This window comes from Carassius gibelio, chromosome A1, assembly GCF_023724105.1.
Source record: "Carassius gibelio isolate Cgi1373 ecotype wild population from Czech Republic chromosome A1, carGib1.2-hapl.c, whole genome shotgun sequence".
NCBI classification, from domain to species: Eukaryota; Metazoa; Chordata; class Actinopteri; order Cypriniformes; family Cyprinidae; genus Carassius; species Carassius gibelio.
Genome location: NC_068371.1, coordinates 5942114 through 5957113, shown reverse-complemented (window position 1 = coordinate 5957113; position 15000 = coordinate 5942114). Strand labels below are relative to the sequence as shown.

The following is a 15000-nucleotide window of genomic DNA, read 5'->3' as shown; positions in this document are numbered from 1 at the left end:
TTTTCTGTTTCTCTTTCTGTCCAGCGAGCATTCGGTCTCACAGCAGACGCAGCGAGAACTTTTCCGGTAAAGCACTTACGTTTTCTCTTTCGTCCAGCGAGCATTGGTCTCAAAGCGGACGCAGTGTGAGAAAATCTCCCGGTCAAGCTCTCATTTTTCTCTTTTCTGTTTCTCTTTCTGTCCAGCGAGCATTCGGTCTCACAGCGGACAAAGCGAGAACTTTTCCGGTAGAGCACTTACGTTTTCTCTTTCGTCCAGCGAGCATTGGTCTCACAGCGGACGTAGTGTGAGAAAATCTCCCGGTCAAGCTCTCATTTTCTCTCTTTCCTGTTTTTCTCTTTCTGTCCAAAAAAAAAAAAAAAAAAAAAAAAAAAAAACTTTCAGACCCTTTCTAGAGACGCCAGCACGCCAAACGCGGCACTCATTTGGGGGGTCTTTTAGTTCGGCGGCTGTCCTCTGCTATTTAGCTTTTTGGGGGAGTACTCTGGGTTCGGGCCGAACTCCGAGCTCGGAGCCCTCCCTCCGGACAGCACGCCAAATACGCATTAAATCTTACCCTCCCAATTGTATGTAAGTGTGAACTCGTGAAATGATGTTTTATTAACAAAGTTCGGGAGAAGCACGAGCAGATAATTAACACAGGGGGAGAGCACTCAGCAATCAATGGTAAGAGGTGTATATATACAGCAGTCTCACCTCAATTCATTTGACAGTCTCGCAGCATCCCCCCACCACCCCTTCTCCACACTTCTAATCCTAAACCACTTACATAGGGTAGGGGGGAGTACTCTGGGTTCGGGCCGAACTCCGAGCTCGGAGCCCTCCCTCCGGACAGCACGCCAAATACGCATTAAATCTTACCCTCCCAATTGTATGTAAGTGTGAACTCGTGAATTTTTTAAAGGGTTGGGAGGGAAATGTACATTAAAGGAGGGACCCAAGCCTTATAGAGACTTCAAATTAACAGGAACATCAGACACTTGCCATGCAAGGCAGTGGTTGTCATATAAATACACAAATTGACTTTTCCTGCTAAGACTACATAAAACAAAATGGATTTGAGTAAAGCAGGCAAAAATCATAATAATTTGTAGCATGTCTGAACAAGGACATGAAGGGCTCTTTTGACTTGCACCAGTAAGAAATCACATAGCAACATGTTCAAATGCTGAGAACATTCTGCCTTTGTAGCAGTGAGTTTAAAAATACAATTATTATGTATATATATATATATAATAAAAACACTTAAAAAAAATTGGAACCACTTAAAAGGTTAGTTCACCAAAAAAAATCACAATTATGCCATTAATAACTCACCCTCATGTCGTTCCAAACCTGTGAGACCTCCGTTTATCTTCGGAACATAGTTTAAGATATTTTAGATTTAGTCCGAGAGCTCTCAGCCCCTCCATTGAAACTGTGTGAACGGTCTACTGTCCATGTCCAGAAAGGTAAGAAAAACATCATCAAAGTAGTCCATGTGACATCAGAGGGTCAGTTAGAATTTTTTGAAGCATCGAAAATACATTTTGGTCCCAAAATAGCAAAAACTACGACTTTATTCTGCATTGTCTTCTCTTCTGTGTCTGTTGTGAGAGATTTCATTGGAGTGTATGATATCTGGTTCGCGAACAAATCACTCGATGTGACCGGATCTTCTTGAACCAGTTCACCTAATCGAACTGAATAGTTTGAAACGGTTCGCATCTCCAATAAGCATTAATCCACAAATGACTTAAGCTGTTAACTTTTTTAATGTGGCTGACACTCCCTCTGAGTTCAAACAAACCAATATCCCAGAGTAATTCATGTACTCAAACAGTACACTGACTGAAAAAAAATTCTAACTGTACCTCTGATGTCACATGGACTACTTTGATGATGTTTTTCTTACCTTTCTGGACATGGACAGTATACCGTACACACAGTTTCAATGGAGGGGCTGAGAGCTCTCGGACTAAATCTAAAATATCTTAAACTGTGTTCCGAAGATGAACGGAGGTCTCACGGGTTCGGAACGACATGAGGGTGAGTTATTAATGACATACTTTAGATTTTTGGGTGAACTAATCCTTTAACTTAAACCATAGATCCACTTTGACCTCTGCCATCCTGTCATCCTTGACAGAAAGTCTTGTGTTTTGGAAAAGATCGCTGTGCGTCTTTTATCTCCGGTTTTCAGTCATTGAATCCATCAGGCAGGAAGGAGTATTAATAATGCATTTAGCTTTGGGGAGCCTACGGGCCTGTCATTCTATGACAAATGAGGACTGTTCACCCATGACACGTGAAGATGCGGAAAATATAATGCAAGTTACTGCTAAAAGCATGCTGATCTCCTTTGACTATTTATCTCCTGTCATCAGGCTCATTCTGTGGAAAAGGAAATAACTCATAGCCAAAGGAATCCAACTGATGTGGAATTTATATAAAAAAAAATAATAATAATAGTAATAAAAATTTAATGTGACTGATGAACCCAATAATAACCATAAAAGAGGAATTTAATATGAAAGTATGATACTCTGTGACTTTTCATGCATAAATGCTTACTTGAATGTGACCAATGGCTTCATAAACATCCTCCTCCAAGGAAGATTTGAGGCACTTTGTTTATGAAATTTCTTGAGGGTTTGACATCAAGTGACCAAAGCAAAATGAAGATCACTTCCACACACTGAAAGTGCTTGCTCTGCACTGTCATCTTTCATGAAAATTGATGAAACAACACTAAATTCAGTTTTTTTTTCGATCGGTTCTTCAATAGCTGAGGTCTATTGCTCTTTTGCCCTGAGACTGAATGAGGTGTTTTAAAATCATTGCTGGAGAACTGTGGGGATGGTGCTTTTAAGATCACAGACCAGTCTCGCTCGCTCTCATGGGCAGCACACTGCGCGTAGCTTGTATTTAAAGATGGCTCATGAAGTGCTGAAACTGTGATCATGGAAACTGCCTCTGGGTGGCATTTTGAAGAAATGGTTTTATCAGTGTGTTTACCACTTACAGTCCTCAGCCTCATAACTGCACTTTGAGGTGACTCAAGTGCTAAATATGTTTGCTTTCTTCTCCTCTCTCCTTATTTTTCTTCTTACAGACTGGATATGAAAGGGTCATCCTCCACCATTACAAAAAAAAATAATAATAGTAAAAAAAGAATAAAAAAAACCTTTTCAGCCTCTTATCTTGGATAACAAGCTCTTATTTTGAACTTCAGAGGAAAACATTTCTAGACCTGACAGTCCATTGGACCATGGTTAACAGGCAGGACTCTGAATACCCTGATGTATGTTTTATTTTTTATTTTTTTTTTTAGGAACAGTTCACTCAAAAATGGAAATTCTGTTGTTACTCACCATTCCAGACCCATAGGACTGGGTTCCATGCTCTTGTCAAATTATTTATTATGACCCAAATCTTTGAAGCAAAAAAGGGGATGGGGGGAGGGGTGCAAAAGCATCACAGAAGCAGCATAAATAAAAGTAGCATTACATTTCTTCTGAAAACCATGCCGTAGCTTAAAGTGCGAAACACTATAGTGATAGGAAGATCAGATCATTTTACTGACTCGAATCTCTTTATGGCAAAATGATTGTAGCCTTTCTTTTTCAAGTAATTTCATTTTGTTAATTTCAGCAGAATATAATTAAAATGTTTACCTGTTAGTATCCGAGTGAAATTAGACAAACTTGGGGGGGGGGGGGGGGCATGTCCTACTGTAAAAGGTTGAAAACTGTCACATGATGAACGAACTACTCGAACCCAAACCTGGTGAACTTATCATTTCTGTTTCCCGTACAGAACCTATTGGATGTTGCATATGCGCAATATTAAAGATTTGTTCGAAATCAACGAATCGTTCAAGAATGACCCATCACTAAAACAGTCAACAGTCACGTTCTCTTAGCTGCGACTGGATCCTTCATCCAGTGAGCTGAACCAGATCAGCTCTATTCATGAATGAATTGCCTAGGTTGGGTAGTGTTCGGACCAACAACCAGTTCAGTAAAAAAAAGACTAAAACGAATGATTTGTACATAAACATTTAGTAATGTGTGACTCAAGTCTCGAGACACCATATATCTGGTTGAGTGATTCAATAAATCATTTACTGAGCAGATTTGTTCAAAAACACATCGATCACATCACAGTTCAACTACTTTTGTCAAGGAGAGCCACTGGGTATCACAATTTGATGTTTTATTTCATTCTGTACAAAAACTACAATTTCAAATATTGAAAGCTTCGGTTTCTTCATAATCTGGCAGAAAAACCAATCTTCAAATTTCTACATTTGAGTTCTGCAGGAGACTAAAAGTCATTAAAACGACATGAGGTGAGTCCAAGATGCTTTTGTTAAGGAGAGCTTCACTAGTGTATGTCTTATTTATCTGTTTCTCACATAAAAACTATGACTTCAGAAGACTTGGTATATAAACTCAATATAATTTGTTTAAACCTTGAAAACTTCAGTTTTTTTTTTTTAATTGGGCAGAAAACAGCATGGGAAATAACCTTTAGCATGTCTCCTTTTGTAAATAAAGACAAGCATGTTATTTGCATGTTGCCCATTTTCTATGCTGCCATGCAAAGTCTGATCATTAGCTGTTTTGATATGACAGCAAGGCTCTCTTGGGACTTGGGCATTCAGGTCTCTGATGGCTTCCTTGCCACCAGTGTGTCTTGTCAGTGCAGTGAGTGACGGTTTGTTTTGACATGTCTCCTGTGAAAGGGCCATGGCATATCGATATGTCGCATTTCAGCCTTGACCTGATGGAATGACAGCCTTGCTATTTCTGTGCATGCGTGTGTGAGAAAGATGGTTCTGATGTGGATGGGGTGATGGTTGCTCAGTCAATAGTGACTGACAGATTCACTGCCCCCAAGGAGAAGAGTGATCGCACAATGTTTGACCGTACCTGCTGCTAGTTAGTCCAGAAAATAGACTGTCCTCTTTCAGCAGAGGTCAAGAGCCCGTGGTTAAAAGCAGAGGGCAGAGCTGCTACCCAGTCCGCATTATAATGGGTCTTGTTCACTATGTGTGTATGTGTGTGCAAACAATTTACATTTACAGTATCACATATGTACATGCATTTGACAGAAACAATCTCATGACCTTGATGTTGGCATCCTCTACTACAGATTGGTTTACCGGAACATTTTAATACAAAATTCATAAAATATAATTGCAAACATAAATTGTATTTATATTTTGGGATATACATCTTACAGGTGCGTGCCAGCTTTAGAGTGATATAGGCATTGGAACAAACTTATAAAATATATATTTTGTGCATGTATTATAATAAATTATGGCACACTTACTTATTGAGCGAGGAAAGAATTAAAGATCTAAATGTGTAAAATAAACTTTACTTGAAATATTACAACATAAGTTTGCCCCGTCAGGTCTTCAGGAAATACATTATGTGAAAAGTGGTCAAGTTCAAAGACCACAAGTGTGGGAAAGGATCTAAATTTCTTCAGATACTGCAAGTTATGATGTCGCGCTCTGTGGTGCCTCTTTTAAAAACACAAATTTCACTTTCAATCCATGCTGCAAACCTAGAGCCTTTAATTCAGCTAAGAGGCCACGGCTCGTTGTGTCCTGTCATTGTTGGTCTGACTTTTTCAAACCCTACACAGCATTCAGGAATCTAACTTTAAGTTTCAGTACTTTCTGTGCAAACAAGTGTGCAATTTATATAAATAAGGCCAATTGCAATATTTTGATTTTACATGATGGAATCAGCCCTGATGCAAGTGAACAGTTCCAAAACGTTTATTAGATGATAAGAAACTAAATTTAGTCTAAAAGACAAAAGGCATTCCAGGTGTAATTCAACCCATCTATATGAGTCCATACACTTCATTTTTCACCTGTCAGGTTCAAAATGCCAGCTTCTTCTTAGCTTCAAGTCATCCCACTCTTCTGCCCCAGTTGTCGAGAAACACAAACCCCATTATCTGATTACAGTATTACATCAGCCTCGTGCATGCTAATGAGCGAGAGAATTAGTGGAGCTGTGAAGTCTGTATTAGAGTGGACTTACACGGTTCTATGTTCGAGTTAGCTTGTTAACACAACTTCAAAGAGCTTCGATGAACAAAATAATGACTAAATCTATAGCAGATGAAAATCATCATGTTTTAAATCCCACATACACACTTGTGTTGCTGCTCTAAAGGATGGGGTGACATTGTTGAAAATCCACCCTCATTTGAAAGTGTGTGTGTGTGCGTGCGTGTGTGCGTGTGCGTGTGTGTGTGTGTGTGTGTGTGTGTGTGTGTGTGTGTGTCTGTGTGTGTGTGTGTGTGTGTTTGAGGTGAAACACTATGGGATGGTGATACATCTCTGTCAATGATTTCCCACTGTGGGAGGCAGAGGTGAACACCCTGTGACTGGATGTGGCCTTTACTCCTCCAACAGACTGAACATAGCGTGACTAATTTTTTTTCTTCATCAACAGCTGTGTAAGATTGAATTGCCTGAAGCTTTGCTTATTTTTGAAGAAGACTACTTTTTGCAATTAGATATTTCTAATGACCCCCTTACCCACATGAGCAAAATAATTATGCAACCACATTTTCTTTAAATAGTACTGTATTAGCCTGTATGTGTGTGTTCTCAAGATCCATATTTTCCTCCAGCTGTGTTCAGAATGCAATATGGAATACATTGTAAGCAGTTATTTTTAAGTATGTGAAACTGTACAAATTGTGCTAATAATTCAGATAGCAGTATGATGTGGTTACAATATATAATTACAGTCTGTATACTGCCTTCTAGTTTAAAAAACATTATGTAAAAGATTCTGAAATGCTAATCATTTCAAACTACAATTTAGGCATATGGCCTAAATTGTGTGTGTGTGTGTATAAATATATATATATATATATATATTTATAATTTATTGAAAGAAAACTGTAATATCATTTTTAAAATGCCTTAACCCATGGTAGACTGATTAAAAATATAATTAATTAAAATTAAATAAAAAAATAATAATAATAAACAGCTCAGCTGACACCACAGGATATGGAAGTCGGGTGTATTGCACTTCGGGTGCTTTTATATACAGAAATAAATATATACATATATCTTTTTCCAAAATATCATAATTCAGAAGGCCTTTTAAAGGGTTAAGAAAACACATTAAATATATAATATATTTGAATTATGAGATATATCTTGTAGTATTGGGAAAGAAAGACTATATAAAGCTCTATTAATAGTGAAAGTCATCACCAACATACACAAAATGTCAGTAAGAGAAGATGATAATGAACTCTTAGTCAAACCTTTTAAACCTATTAAAGCCTGATTTATAAAGTGTTTACCGCAGGTCTTTAGTATGCTGCCTAATATCTGAGAGATCATAAAAGACAAGGTGCACTGACGAAAGCAGGATATATTTCAGAATCATGCTTCTCATTAGCTGCTCTGAGACGTAATTGCCGTCCTGATCTTTCCATAATTCTCCAATTAGCATAACCGTACAATACATCAGTGAATATGTGGCAGTGTGAATTGATTTCCCCCTAATTGCATATTGTGTGAGGAAGTTGTTTGGTTTTCATTGCTCTTCATTTGAAGGAAGGAGCAACTACTCCGAGGAAGCAGGTATGAATTATAGATTATAGCTCTTTTCATATGGTGTGCATGCTGGTTATTATATGGCTGTTGAAGATGCAGCGGAGTTGCCAGTCATGTCTAGTGATGCTGTGAATCTCTCTAATGGCAAAAGACTAGTTTCTCTAAAACCACTCAGCAACACAATGTATCAGAATTTAATGTCAAAGACTGATTTTTCTGCTGACAGAGTGTGAAAAAGGCCTGTCATCCAACAAAATCTCTCAGGAGGTGTCACATGCTCAAATTTAATGCACCTTTAGTTTGCATTTCTCAGACGTTCTGTTTGCAGATATGCTGTGACAACAGAAAGTGTCCCACTGAAAACATTTGTCCCCACATTAACCGCTTTTCCCATTTCCAATAATTCTGTTGCTTCGGCTGGAATCAGTTTAGCTCTGCTCTTATGAAATTTCCAAGCCTCAGATCTGGAGGCATTCTCTAACGTCAGATGGCATGCCAGTGATGGCTGCAAGAGAACAGATTTGTCACATAGGAAGGTTGGAAACCACTACATTGTATACCACATGTACAGATACTATGGATGTAACGATTCACTTTAAATCACGATTCAATTCGATTCACTCGTTTGATTTCATGATTTGATTTTCTCACAATTATTATTAAGATTGAAGACATTATATAAGATTGAAGACATTATACAGTAAATTAAAATATGTTGTTTTATTACGCTATTGCTGCAAGTTTCTAAACTTTAGTAAAAATAAACACTAAATCAAACAAGTTACACAAATAAAAGAAATCTCTTAATATGTACAAACTAAGGTTTTGTCTGTGCTCTTTCCATTTGAAATTAGAGGCAACCATTGGATTTTAAGGATCCAAAATAAGATACAGCATACATGCAGCATGAGTAGTTATTAATCTAATTTAGATTTATAATTTCTACATTTGAAGCAAAAACAGAACGTTCTGACTTTATTTTTAATTATACTATATAAAACATATCTGAAGGAAACAGCAGATGAGCTGAATGAGACGCAGATTCACTTTTCTGACAGCAGGTGGCACTTATGAACCGGAATGATACAGTTTTTCCTGGGTTACCGATGTAAACAAAGCAGCTGCTTTATGAACACTACTTTAATATGCATTATGGGGCGGTCACACTGCATTTTTCGTTCCATTGATTTCCATTCATATGCATGCAAATGCGTCAGACCGGAAACGCAAGCTCATGCGAAAAATTTCACATTTCGCTGCGTTCCAAAGTTCACGTTTGGTGAACTCTGACCTGTGAATTCGCATCAAGTGAAGATGTGGGACCAGTAGAAGATCGATACAACACTGCTTGACCTCTCTGTGCAGAAATAAAAAAATGAAGGAAGCGCTATATAACTTTAGCTGTAGCGCAGCATCTTATTTTATATAATACATATTTAAAAGATTATAAAAATAAAATAAAATAAAAAAAGAAGCGCGAAGCTGTTCAAAAGATTCAGTTTCCTTAAACCCCACCTTTCGGTAGCATACTGTGTTCTGATTGGTCAACTAACATAACCAGTTTGGATTGGTTGTTCCGCACACACCTCCACAGTAAACTATGCGTTAGCATCTGTTTGGGGTGAATTATGTCTTATTCCTCTCATCGCGAAGCAAACAGTAAAATAAAAAACTTGAACAGCCTCGCTGCTTTTTCTTCTGTGTGGGTGTATTCAAGCCGCGCGATTCAGTTTGAATCTGAATAGCATGTTCAGCGCGGGGACGTGGTCACGAAGGGAGACATGAAAAACAGACATCGCGTTGTTTTCATATGGATTACTTTATCACAGAATATCTGTTAGCAGCACTTGTTTAGTTTTAAAGTAGACATGTCAAGCTTTCTATAGATATCTCTCTCATGTCTCTTCGTTGAGTATTCACGGAGTTACACTTCATTTTAATGGCGTGTTTGTAAATGAAGATCAGCGCAGACAGCACACATACTGATAAAACGCTCGGGAGAAAACAGACACACAACTTCATAATCATACTTCGCATTGTGATTCGGAGATGCTTGTTGTTCTAAATGAAGTTGGTAATGAACCATCTTTTATGGCCAAATGCTTTGAAAATCCCGCTGTACTCACCGAGATTAGAAAAGCAGTCATCAGTGAAATGTTGTGAACACAGCAAAAGGGATTTGTTGTACTGCTCTGGTATTGTGGTGAAAATTAATTTTAGCCATTGGTTCTTCTGATCTTCATTCTTTGAGAGTGAAAATAAAACAAAAGGTCTCCTCGACATGATGCTCTCACACCAACCAGAGTGTCTGTGTGGGGGGTGGGGCAGGTCAGAGTTCCGTTTCTCCCAAGACGGTAGGCGGAGATTATTATGCAAAGTGTTCCTAGTGACGTACATAGAGATGGGCAAAAGATTTGAAATCTATAACGACTCGTTTCAGTGATTCAGAGTCGACTCCTTACTTTAGAAACCAATAACTTTATAAATCGTGTACTTTTTGGTTTAATTATTTGCACATTGTTTAAACTGATGGACAGCTACATCATACACTGTAATACAGGTAATTTTTGATTTACCATCTGTGTGGCTCTTTAACTCTACTACAATTGTATCGTGATTTGTTTGGCATCTCAACCTATTTGTGTTGATATTTGAATGGATTTTCTCCTGGCTTGCTGTTAATGTACATCCCTAACAGAAACCTAAAGAATTGGTTTTGAAGATCGAGAGCTATTTTATTTTATTTTATATTTTATTTTATATTTTATATTTTATATTGTACTAAAACCAAGGACGCCAACCCTACTATTAAAAGAAAGAGAAATAAGGTGACCCAAAAGAATATGGACAATGCAGTAGCCTTGTATCAAATACTGTATCAAACAGTATTTTTAAAGGGTTTGATTTTGATTGGCCAGAGTTTCATGAAAGTTGTAGCCAGTAATGTAGATTGACAATGACGAATTCTATTATTTTGGTTAACATAGTAATAATAATAATTATTATTATTACAAATAATATTTTACTTATATTTATCATATCACTTGTAATTTAGCCATATTATCAGCACCAAAATTCTGTTCAGTCTCTGCAGTGTAATTTGCCAGAAATGACCTCTACACAGCTGCCATGAAATATTTGAAGACAGGAAGAGGAACCATTCCTATAATGTCAAGGAATTTCTTCATCTATGAAGGAAGAAAGCTCTTTTGTGTTAGTGTCTGTTAATTTTTCCTCCACAATTAAATTATTATGATTTTCATCCCCCACATCAAAGGTATTCAACTAAATTTAGAATAATTGCATTAATCTCATGACTTTGGTAAACACACAGCATCAATACATTAACTTTTCTGGCAATGTCCAGCAAATTACCACTTCGAGACTTTGTGACCTTACTTGTGCTGAGACATTTTGCCTACAGCTGATCGTGATTTTGATCTTTTATTTGTTTCTTTACTAGACTAACACAGTATCTTAAGTCTGCCTATGTTCCATTTATTCCAGTGTTTACGTTCATTTTTTTTCTCTAGCCATTCTTAGAAACCCACCAATCTTTTTTTTCTTTTTTTTTTTTAAGCTTTGAAGCCACTTCAGAGAGTTTTTATCTAACATCGTCCTAGTGTAGACTCCTCTATCCACCCTCCCGGTCTGAAACAGCAGTTCTTTCTCATGTTTCAGCAGACTGCGATTTGTCTTTTCATGTGTCTTTTTTCTAGTTTCCACCTAAAGCTGCACCATGCACTTGCTATATCTTTCCCGGTCAGAAGGCATTCAAGCTTCAAGTGCACAAATGCTTTTTTTTTTTTTTTTTTTTTTTGGATGGTTATTAGTCATCAACTTTTCGCCTACTTCCTCTTCTGCCAAATGATTCAAGCAGGCAATAGTTTTCTTAACTCTGGGAAAACAGTAGCATGGCTCATGAAGTTGGAAACCTCTAAGAGTAATTGAAACAAACCAGGAAAGGTAAACACAGAAGTAAAAGTGATTAATGATACCGCCGGAGCGGAGCATTCTCCATTTTTCTCACCAGCTTGGAAGACCTTCGCCCCAAGAGAGAGCCGTTTCAGCGTTAAGGTACGGCTGAACACCGTTAGAGAGTTTTAGCTCATTGCTAAATCTTATTCAAACTGATATCACCTCAACAGAGTGTCCACAATAAGTTAAACTTTAGGTGATATGCACCATTATTGATATGACCTCTGAACTTAGCAGGCCAAACAAACACATTTTCATATTGACAAACTATGTATACAGCGTCTTAGTCCATACTCTGCCATACTTTTGCTATCTGTCGTCTGTGAAAAAAATATTATAAGATATTGAAGGCCTGGAGCAATGCTAGTATTGTTCTGCACTTACAGACTTTATTTCCTAATAGTATGTTTTTGAAAAATGTCTTTAATTTGAGCAAACCTTTATTTGACTGTACCTTCTGTATGAAAATCCATACTGTGTTTTCATTTGTGATGAGGACTGGCGTCTATTATCTTTAACTGTGAGGTTACCTCTGACTCTAAAACTTATTGAGATATTTTGAATACAGCAGTCAAAGAACAATATATGAAAATGCAAGTAAAGGTAATAACTTTTCTTTCTTCTTCAATATTTTTGTAAACAATTTGTACCTATTGTGAAGAATATGAATGTGTGTTCAAACAAAAAGTAATATGCCATTCTAGCGTTGAAATAGCTGCCAGATTACACTAATATTACATTATTGATTGAGATCACCAGAAGAGGGTTCATCTTCCAGAAATTTAATAAGGCAATCTCAAAGCTTGTCTTAGAGAGAAATGAAGATGTCTTGATTAAAAAGAGCTTTCAGTGTGGTTCTGAGTTACTTTTCTTTCACCAAAGGACATAATACGCTTGCTTGGAAGGAAGTAATACCTTCATTTTCAGGGTCCCATGCACACGTATTCTTGAGGAAATGATATACGCTTGAGAAAGGTTTGTTCCGGATCCTGGAGGCTGATGTATCTACCAAGCATATCACCAAGCAGATTTAATCTCTGCCAAGAGCTAGCATTTCATTTATATCTCAATGAGAATCTCTTGAAAACACTGGCAATGCTAAACCAATAAGGTGCATTCTGTGAGTTCCAGTGTTGTATTTCTTCAAAAATATCTTCTTGTTTGTTCCACAGAAGATTCATTCAGGTTTTAAATGATTTGAGAGTAAGTGATGATAGATGGTTTTAAATGGTTGAATTATCTTTTTATACTGTATATTGACATCTGCATATAATGCGTAAAAAGTTGAAATAAGTGATTACCGGTACACACAATGTTCCCTCTAATTTTTTTTGGTTTGTTTTTGTCTTCTTTCTTGCTTACACATCTTTTCTCTATTGGGCACACATTTCAGCCACCTGAGCAAAAGCATTCATTATACAAGTACAGTGCACACACTAAAAAAAGGGTGTAATTTTTAACTTTAATGTGCTATTTATATTATAGATGGAAACAAAATCATCTTTATCAATAATCTTTATCATGCACTTCCTTAGATTAGTCACGTGTACAAAGTGAAAGTGCTAAGTGCTCTTTTGTGAACTAAAGCTTGTGAACCCTCTAGAATTTTCTATATTTCTTTATGAATATGTCCCAAAATTTCGTCGGATTTTCACAATTCCTGAAAGTAGACAAAAAAACCAACAAACAAACAAAAATTATCTAACAAATGAGACAAAAATGTTTTCGTCACTTATTCAGGAAAATGATCCAATATTGCAAAAGTATGTGAATCTTTTGAACTATCAGTTAATTTGAAGGTGAAATTAGAGTCCATCTGTTCAGAGGTGTTTTCAGTCAATGGAATGACTATCAGGTGTCCTTGCCTGCCCTGTTATATTTAGAGAACAGGGATCTATCAAAGTTTGATCATGTTTGTGGAAGTGAATCATGGCATGAACAAAGAAGATCTCTTAGGACCTCAGAAAAAGAGTTGCTTTTGTTCATCAGGCTGGAAAGATTACAAAACCATCTCTAAAGAGTTTGGACACCAAAAATCAAGAGATGGATTGTGTACAAATGGAGAAAATTCAAGACATGTAGGAAAACCTATGTATGCTATGTTATTTGCAATTAGTCTTCATGTCTCAGGTTTTGAATGCATATTAAACAACTTTGTGTGTGTTTGTGTTTCATGCCAACAAAAGAAACATGGCAAGAATGTGTTAGACAGGTCTTTTGTATGCAGGCTCTTCACATGACCGACCTTCTGGCTGACCTGAAAACAGCTGAGCTGTGTCTGTTGTAATGTTGAAGGTTATGACTTGTGGGACCCGGTCACTGGTCTTTGCCAACAGGCAATATCTTCTCAGGGGATCTGTTGTTAGAGAGATGCCCATATGCTGAGCCATATGGGAGCTGGAAGAGAGCTCTGTAATTCAGAGTTAACACGTCTAGTCTCTCCCCTATGAGAACGTCTATTTCTAAACCACATGACTAACTGATTCTAATTTTGACTGCCAGAAACAAAAGAGAGGTTTGTTATTAGTCAATAAACTGAGGAGTTTAAGCTTGGTTTTCCTGGGTATGAGAAACCTTGTCTGCATCTGGTAGAACATGAGGTATTGTTCATGAAGGTCATAATCGAAGGAAGACTAGTTTAGTGGTTGGCAACTGGCAAGTAAGTTTGGCATCTGGCCAAAGAAAAAATTTGCCACTAGTTGGTGGGCCACAACATATATACTATATATAGTCAAAAGATAATTAAAGATATAATCATTTATGAAATATGCAACTAGAACTGCCTGTAACAGACTGTTACATTGAATAGTGAGTTGTTAATCTGTGTTAAATCCTGTAACAGTCGTTAGCAATAAAGTCTTCCTCTTCTTTTAATTTTAATTTTACAATGAAGTTGTCTCTGTTTGCAAAGAATATAATAGACTCTTTTGAACTTTTCAATTCTTTTGAACCCTCAGTTCATCTCAAAATAAAACATTACTGCAAAAAGGTTGTCGTACTTTTATTTTGAAGGCAAAATCACTAAAACCGAAGTGATTGTGAGTAACTGTCGCTGTCATGACAGATCTATTTCAGAACCAGCCGCTATCAAAATAATCTGACTGAGGGTGCAGGCCAGACATTTTTGCTGGCGGGCCAGTTTTGGCCTGTTGCCGACCACTGTTCCAGCGGAATCTCATGTGCACATCCATTACGCTTCCACTCAGCAAAGAGCTTCAGGAAGGTATGCTCTCTCAACCCAAAGGATCCGTCTGGGAAGAGCAAGCATTCGTGGCACTTTAAAAAGCCAGCGAACCCTTCCTTCAGGATTGCATGACAGCTTTGCTCAGAGGCGCCAGTTCGGATGTATAACATGTGTGAGGGAGATAAGTAGCCCACAGAGCTGGAATATATGAAAGACATTCTCTAACATATCACTACTTACCAGA

At 37.4% G+C, this 15000-nt stretch overlaps 1 protein-coding gene across 1 annotated transcript in view; it reads left to right on the top strand.

The window, feature by feature from the left end:
* Positions 1 to 15000, top strand: part of LOC127984004 (uncharacterized) — a 34488-nt gene that overhangs the window by 5268 nt on the left and 14220 nt on the right. The window lies entirely within an intron of this gene.